Below are 8,950 nucleotides of genomic sequence, written 5' to 3'. Positions count from 1 at the left end.
ATATATATATATATATATCGAGAGAGAGAGAGAGAGAGATGTTTTTATTGGCTATCTGATAAAAACTGCAGTAGCTTATATATATATATATATATATAAAGAGAGAGAAAAAGAGATTTAGACAATCTCAAAAGCGTTGAGATATATTTTAACAACTTATAACCACTAAACAGCTGAAAATCTCGTACCTGGAAAAATCTGTACACCCTTCTATAAAGCAGTGGATATCAATACACCCTAACAACTGTTTATGAAAAAAGATATTAGCACCTTAACAAGCTACTTCGGCAGATCTTTCTGAACTTCTGCGTGGAGGAGGGATTGTTTAACGATTGACTTAGATGACCTTAGAAACGCCGTGTGCGATGGGGCTCACAACAACTGGATGAATTACCGCTACGGCACTTTGGCCAACCAACCCATTGAAACAAGCCATTCCAACAATCGCCCCCAAAGCGTACCAGGGAAAAAAGGCGAGAATTGGAACGAGTTCTGGTAAACGGCAAGTTGGTCAAGGTAACTTTCTCGGTAAATATAAAGGATAAACTGCAAAAGCAGACAGACAAGCGAAAGCTCTGAGGTTTATTTGTAAAAAGACGAAATTTGTAAAAAAAATCTAAACAAATAAATGTAAGTGAAGAACTAGCACCGAACTAACTGGTTTTACCGAAGTTCACCCCCCTAACCTAACTGACAAATGAAAAACACACACCTGAAAGAAAACTAGCGATCTGGCAAGGTACTTCACGTACGTTTATCTGCATCCATTTTAACCGCTTTCACAAATCAGCAACTCATATTGTATGACAGGATGAAAATGGTAATAGTCTCTTCTCAACCTAACGGGTATAATAAAATCTTGCCAGTTTACTGACCATTTAGTTAGTCGTTGCAGCCACGATCCTTTAGGGATGTTTTAAATCAGGCTCATGATTATAGCTGCCTACAGGGTAGAAATGATACGTTGTTGTCGAAACGAATAGTGAACGGGACCATACAGGACGCGATATCCACATATCGTCATGACTCGTCAGTTGCCACCACATCAACCTAGACAACTTTAAGGAAATAGCTGGTATCCATGTAACTAATACATACATAGTACAGCCGGTGCATTGGGGAAACATGAAATCAAGAAGATCTACACACGTACACGTATACATATAAGAACATTTACAAAGATGGGAATGTCCATACGACGGTAGGTCATAGAATGATATCTCTATAATGACTGTTAACGATAATCATTCAGGTTGCATATCGACAAGGCGATAAAGGGCCGGCACAGTGAAAGCGGGGAACGTCACAATTTTCTATGTACCATACATTTGTTTGTTCTGTAGTTTTCGTGATACCTTTCCCATTGTATATTATGGTATTTATTGAAAATGATTAAACAGATAACTTAGGTGTAATAACAAAAGCAGATTTCATAACTTTGTTAAATAAACATTAATAAAAACCGTTAGTTTTCTCAAATCTAAATAAGCGGTTGAATAAGCACACAGGATATTACCGCCTGTAAAGATCTGGTCGCGCCTATGTTTTCTATTTATGACATGTACACCAGATGGCGCCACTGTATAAAAATCTTGTTATAGAGCGTAACGAATTTGTAACTAAATGTCTATATAAAGGCTGAACAGAAAGTTAAAGAAACCCATCTTTTATACAGTGGAACATAACGTACCACATCCTCAGCTCTATATCACTCTATACGAAGGCTATTATGATGAAATGTGCAAATCCTCTACGGGCCTCAGAGGGAACATGACCCACGGAAACGATATTACCTTGTTCAGCCGCCATCGTCATTACATGCGTCCACATACACGCTCTACCAGCGTATTACTTGGCGAGCGGAAGTTAGAAACCTTTGTTAGCTTGTGTTAGAGTCGTGAGACACGTTCAACATTAAGCCTTGTTTGTGAAGACAATGGCCCTACAGTGCTGTGATTTACAGTGACTGCGACTATAGACGATTAGCTTTGTGGTATCATTTACGGGAACATTACTTAATTACTTATCTGACCATTTGTCCGGACCGTCATTGTCATATATAGAGCTGATGAAAGGAAAAAGGTCTTTTGGCAGTTTGGGAATGTACATCTTACATCTGTAAAAATTATTATTTTATTGTATCCACATATATATATATGTGTGTGGATACTATAAAAAATAGATATATGCTAAGACTTTCGTCCTACCCTGTAGATAATATTTCAACTATCCACATATTTTTTCCAGTAAAGTTTCAAATGTTTTACGTTTCATACCTCAAGATACGCGGGCGGTGCGAACATAACTTTGCCATCGTGACATCGCCGGACTTTCCACCAATCGTCAGAATGGAACTCGAGCACCTCAAGACTTTCGCCTTTGCTCAGCCTCACGGTATCCATTACGCCTGGCTTTTGCTCGAGATCGTACGACGTATCGACCATAACCCGCGCGTACATCCGAGGGCCCCGGGCATTTTCGTCGCCTGCCATTGAGCCTCGAAAAATCGTCGTCTTCTGCCGTAAGCAGCTGCCGTTGCCTGGATTATCGTGCGTGTATGATACAACCAGGAAATTACGATGCACTAATGCGCTTACACCATGTAACAGGTACTAGTTGGCGAAATGCGTTTAGCTTTGCTCCAAGCCACCTCTAACTATGTTGATAAGCAGAGCTTATATGTCCTGCTACTGCCGTTGCTGCGAAAACACCTAGGTTGCGAAGCGGGCTGGTTGCCCGTGCCGCCGCACCTGTTTTATCTCCACGACCTTTTACCTCGTTCGACTGTCTCTGGCTTACTAATTCCTAGTGCGACCTAGCTACCCTGATGCAACGACTGATATGAAATTCTTCGTCCACTCTGGTTTTCGGCTGGTCCCGAAAGAAGCTTTTGTTCTTCTTTGATTTTTGTCAATTCTCCGATGCGGTGTCTAGCCGCTGAAAACAGCGCAGTTGGGCGCTGTTCCCAGCGTGCATCTCCACGACGTGCAGTGTCCACATCTCCGTCGGCATGACTCGGCGTATATTCAATTGGCCCGCTAGTGTCTTTCTACAGCCGTTTATTGCGAGCTGTTCGACTGAAGTACAGTCGAGCTCGCCCCTTTACGCGCATCACTCTTGGCGCCCTGGCCTGCCCGGCCAGAGCCCCATCACCCTTTAGCCAGTGGATACTGGTAAAAGCGTCCGGTGGCAGGTAATTCGGTTCCTGAAATAGCGAACAACAACGCCACAACAACAACAAAAAAAAGCTAAGAGAAACATTCCGTTACAAATAATGACTTAATTTTTTCTCTACCCTTTTTTCACTTCCATGAGAATGTGTTTCTATAACAATAAGTTCTATAAAGCTAAGAAACTGTACACATTTACATCACGGTGACCTTTCAAAAAATCTATGGTGTGCACTCTTCATTATGTCCAGGAAGATTTTCCTTTAGCATCTTGGCTAGCTTTATGGTGCTACATGAAAACTGAGGTACAGTCAATGAAATCGCACAGAAATTGTCATAAAGTGATAGATTAGCAACGGCTGCCTAGCCAGCAATCGTTCGCCTAAATGAACCATTTACCAAGACAATTATTATACTATGTATGTTTCTAATTGTGTTTCTATCATCAAATTACGTCTCGCGATTAGGCGCCTGAATCAAGAACACAGTCAGTCGTCTAAAAGTACCCGCAAACAATAATGAAGAAATAATAACCACTGTCACAGTTGTTGCAGCTTCATTTTAAAGTGGCCCAGTGGGTCATACGGTGGCGCATATGGGTTTAATCCGCTCGATCATTGGCTGAATAATTCTGTTTTCCTACAAAGATTACTCAGTACTGCCTAGATTCATTCAGCTATCGACTACGAGTTATTTGTCTATCGTGATTATTTTCTTTCTTTTTTTGAAGGATTACTCCGAGCTAGTTTGACATGGCAGCATAACGCGTAATGAATATTTGTGTATCTGTTTGTGTGTGTGTGTTTTTATGAAGCATTCGGTGTATTTATTGAATTGTCCCCGTAAAGTACATTCGGTGCTTTAATAGCAACTAATAGCCTTGTGAAGTGTGCGAGTCCTGTGGGCGGATTCGCTTAAATTGTTATCAAGGTCGCTAATCGTGCGATGCGTTAAGGTCGTACATCTGAACGACTAATGGTTACGTATCCAAAAGGGTCGCATTATTAGCTCGGTCAGGATTTGATCCGAGGCCCGGATCGCAATTACGTCCACGGCGACTGTCACGGCAGCGAAACCAACTATCGAAGACCGCGAGCGATTCCATTGAACCAGGTAATTGGCTAACGTGGTATCTGTCAGCCGTCTTCTAAGTCTAGAGCGAGTTGCGACGACACTAGGTACCCTTTAATACGTTTCGCTTTACAAAGGTACTCTATTACCGTTCCAAAACGCTGTGGAGCGTCGTTCTGTATCTTTCCGAAGCTGAGAATAACAACTTTTAATTCCACCGTTTGTCGAACGGTTGTAGTCTATTCATTGATATGCGATTGGGAGCAGAGCTAGTAAACCCTTCCAGAGATCGAACTGCTGCTGTGGGTGTGTAAACCTATCTGGAAATAAACTACTGTTAACTCCGTATGATCAAAAAAAGCGTAAAATTAAAAACAAAAAAATGCACCAACAGACGCATTCCCATGAGAATAAGCCCTGAATTTCTATAAGCTGGAACATTAAATAGCAACTACACTCTGCTGGCGTATGGACGAAGGGATCGTAGAAACAATCGATTATTACAGTAGCATTCTGCCGTTCACGCGTAGTCGAGCGCTCCAACGGCCGTCGTCCATACTAACATCACATTATGTTAATATGGACCATAAGAAAACAACAGCTTTATTTGAAAAAAAAAATATATATACGAATTACAATGGACACGATCCTTCAGTCATTTGACTTGAATTGATTTGTAAACAATTGAGCTAATCGGTGTATTTAATGGGTCAGCATAGACATGAAAGCTCAAAGCCATGTCGGGGTTTCAGTTATACGTATGTTCTCGATTCCCAACAGACGAAAGCACAGATGTGGGTCGAGAAAAGTTGGGTGCATGCCAACTGAACAATTAACAGCATATGTTGTAAACGCATACACTCGAAAAAAAATCAACATGCGTATTTTGGTACGATAAATTGCAAGATCAATCCACACAAGAATAGGTCACACCCTGTCATTGCTATATATTTAATAAGAATGGGGCGCTCTCTACCCCACTAAATCTCAATAATTAGTGAAAATAAAATTATTCCATAGATCACCCCACCAGCGATCTGCCGGGGTCACGTAAGCAGGATGAAAACGATGCTTAAACGCATACCACTTTACCATAAATGCATGTAAAAAAAACCTGACATATTTCAGCAATTAATTTCTTAACTGTGTTTATCATCCAAAAAAAAAAACTCCACTACATTTTTCTCTAATATACAATACAAGACACTGCCCATTACGGCTAGCCAAGGTTGGCGTATTTTGCACACGAGGTTAAAGTGTAACGCGATCACTGTTTGCAATTCCGATAGTGGTTCCAGAAACGCAATATCTTCTGCTTTACGGGAAATAAACAACGTGACTTCGACAAAAATTAAAATTCTGTCCTGCTTTGAGGACATTGACGGGCCACTGAAAGATCAAAAAAGGGACAGAAGGGAAAAGCTGTGGTGTTTCGTGTAGACGACCCGTAGGGCATTTGTCCGTCAATCTAACGAAGATAGAAAATCGCTTTTAGCACTGGTGATTCTGGCCCGCTGGTGGCGTGTACATGGCAAGTTGGGCAGCAATAGTGATAATATAACAAAAAAAAAAAAACGAAAATAATATTGATAATACCTGGGATAAGTTTTTCCAATGAAGCAGTCCTGTTGTAGTAAGACGAATGGCTAATTCGGCAAAACTGGCTGGCAGTAATATTAAAGCGTTCCATGTTTTCTAACCCACTTTAACAAAAAGCCCAAATACTGGCAGACGAACGATTTCCCTCGATATGATAAATCAAAATATAAAATATCACGTTCCGACCCATGCAGAATAACGCGCTGAACTAGACGCATGAACCACTCCCTAAGCGCCGTAAACTCTCGAATGATGGTATCGACAAAGGTAGTAGAGGTGATTCTTGATTCAAATAATAACCTGATATAATCCAGCGCCAGAAGAAGTGACTAGCCGCTTGATTTTGCCCCGCCTTCTGGGGCAATTTGCCCAAACCAAGCTTATCTAGTAAAGGAAACGGCTGAAACGTTACGTGGCCCTCGACACAAATAGCTAACAAGTGCCAAACTCTTGAAATGTATGGGCCATGCCTATACGCACGTAATATTGGCAATGATAGGTGATAATTTTAAACATTCGTGTAAAGTGTCGTTTTCTGTTACTCCTGAAATATGAGCATAAATCGAACGCTAATAACCTGGCCACCACCAGATCAGTACAGACCGAACGTCCGTTTCCTAATAACGGTAATAATAATAACGGTAAAGTATAATAAAAGACCATTTTCCGTCCCAACCACAACCTCCTAATTAGTTATCTTAACAGGGGCTGACATAGGATACGTTTCATGGACTTGATGCATACGACCCTTATCTAGGCTGTATGAAACAGTGTTTTGTACGCATACAACGAGATCGTCACTGTTCTCGTATCGCGCACGCTCAAATCTGGCTTAGGCTACAAAGGGATAGCGTCACATCTCAGACCCAAGGTTCGCAAAAGGTCCTACGTTTTCGAGTAGTTCAATTGATTCTTAGTAATAGGATGGACAGAAAAAATGTCCGTATGGAGGACAAATTAAGTTTCGACAGGCAGGCAATTCCTAGAAAGGCTTCAGACGATATGATAGTTCACTGGTAACGGCACAACTTTTGTCAGAATAAGCAACGAAATTTGGTCTCCTTTTTTAAACCACACGTAAGCATGTACGGTTCTCCTCATTTGTTAATAGTGATTCGTCAATATGGACGACAGGAGCTAAGTAAACCTATAACCTCGCTGAAAGGTAAGTCGCGGCTTCACTGCAGACTAAGCTGGTAACAAAGCGGCGTATTCTACATTACCTAGGTGTGCTATGGAAGGCCTTATGTTTTTGCAGCTGATGTATTTCGTATGAGGAAATGTATACGAAGTTAACAGCATATTTCGGAGGCATGTCTTGTTAAAATCTTTTATTTATGCAAACATTACTATTTACCATTGTTAAACGCTGACACTGATTTTTTTCCGTAACTAAGTGACTGTGGTAGTACCGTTCAATCAGTGATTTGAATCACCGTCAAACGAATTCGGCTTGTCATATGACTGAACGGCAAACGCTGCCAATGGATGACAGACGTGATATCGTCCATTAGATATCTTTTCCCAGCCGAGTCTTTGGGAGAAACGTTTTTTTTTTCGGATAGGTATCATCGTCCTATTAGTACTGCTTACGTCGAATTTCTACTTGGCTTTCTTTTGCTGTTAATTATACATTACACGCGGTGTGGCTCATACGCGATGCGTCGGCCCATCGAAAACCACTTAGCTCAGTACGGTTAAGTACTTGAACGTTTTGCTCTGTCTGGCGGAACCTGCTCAGAGTCCTTGTTTTTTAGGGGCTCCTTTCTCGGATTCCTGGATCAACGGATTGACACCAGGTGCGTAACGAATTTTTCTAACACAAACTGTGCCGCGGTGCCTTACGGCAGCAGGTGTCGTATGCTTAAGTAATAAGATTAGCCAAAACGATCGTCCTCGACTTCGGATCAGATCATCAGGCATGGTCACGATTCATTCACTGACCGATGCACTCATATCATCGAATATATACTTCTGAAATATGCGTCTGTATTGTCTCCGAACGAACGGCTGATCGTTAATTTGTTCGCGCTGAAAGATTCACAGCCGGAGCCACGTGCATGAACAGAAAGGGAAATAAAAAAGATGAAACTCAATAGGCTCCATGATGGCATCTCGCGAAAAGGCCATATAACTGCTAGGATCACCATGACGTGTCCCACGATGCCCTTTTGGTGTCGCTGTAGTTGAGGCTATGCTTATGCTACAATTTCCGGTATACGTAACCCTAATTTCGTCATAAACGGGATCGCATAAAGACATAACCGTCAACTACCCCTATTAGAGGAGAACCATAATCTGTTCGATTCAGGAGGCAGGTAAAGTTAGGGTTTGTAGAGTGTGTGTACATAGTAGTGTAGTAGTAGAGATGTAGTGTACATAGAGTGTGTGTTCGCCTGAAACCTTATAACACCACAAATTGACTTGCTGCCCTCCGCAATATAATATTATACAAGTTAACGTCATTGACACAACACTAACAGAGATCCGATTGTAAGTACTAGCGCATTAGTATAAGTTACCCTAGAGATAGTACTGTCCGTAGGTGAAAATTCGCGGGGGCATGGCTCTAATCAACTGACTTGGACTCCCAAGCAGTAGACTTTATTACAAAATTTATTTGTTAAGTTTATTTAGTTCTAGCAAGTAAGAGCAATGTTATTTTATTAGTCATATAAAAAAATTAATGCTAAAAAAGCCTGCAATCTAGAAGCAGCTAAATTTTTAAGTTGACCGTCTATTCAAAAAGATTGCACAGAAATCGAGCATACAAAGCACGTTAGCTGGCTTGTGTATTTCTATCCTAGTAGTTGGTATAGAAAAACGTGTCATGGCCGTTGTAGTCATATGGAGACTGAATTGACAATTCATAAATGACTGCAAATTGAATGAAGATGAATCGAGCCAACAATCTCTTCACTGTCTGTCCATAGGTTAAACCTTAGCGTAGACGAATTTTGCTAATTCGTTAGAGCGATCTTCCATGTTTTTGTTAGGCATCCCTTGAATACATAATGGACATACATATTATTGCGCTCCGTAACACTTCAAAAATGTGCATGGTTTCTCCTTGTTGTTAAGTGATTCTTTCTCTCTCTCTCTCTCTCTCT

The 8,950-nt window shown here is 41.1% G+C and overlaps 1 long non-coding RNA gene across 1 annotated transcript in view; it reads right to left on the bottom strand.

The window, feature by feature from the left end:
• Window positions 1–713: 713 nt before the first annotated feature.
• LOC147752606 (uncharacterized) overlaps window positions 714–8,950 on the bottom strand; it is a 36,829-nt gene continuing 28,592 nt past the window's right edge. Inside the window, exon 2 of the long non-coding RNA XR_015313614.1 lies at window positions 714–3,205. This is a non-coding gene — a long non-coding RNA (uncharacterized LOC147752606). The remainder of the gene's footprint in view (window positions 3,206–8,950) is intronic.

Source organism: Varroa jacobsoni, unplaced genomic scaffold, assembly GCF_002532875.2.
Source record: "Varroa jacobsoni isolate VJ856 unplaced genomic scaffold, vjacob_1.0 scaffold_1133, whole genome shotgun sequence".
In the NCBI taxonomy this organism is placed as follows: Eukaryota; Metazoa; Arthropoda; class Arachnida; order Mesostigmata; family Varroidae; genus Varroa; species Varroa jacobsoni.
The sequence above is the reverse complement of the archived record's forward strand: the minus strand, read 5'-3'. Positions and strand labels throughout refer to the sequence as shown.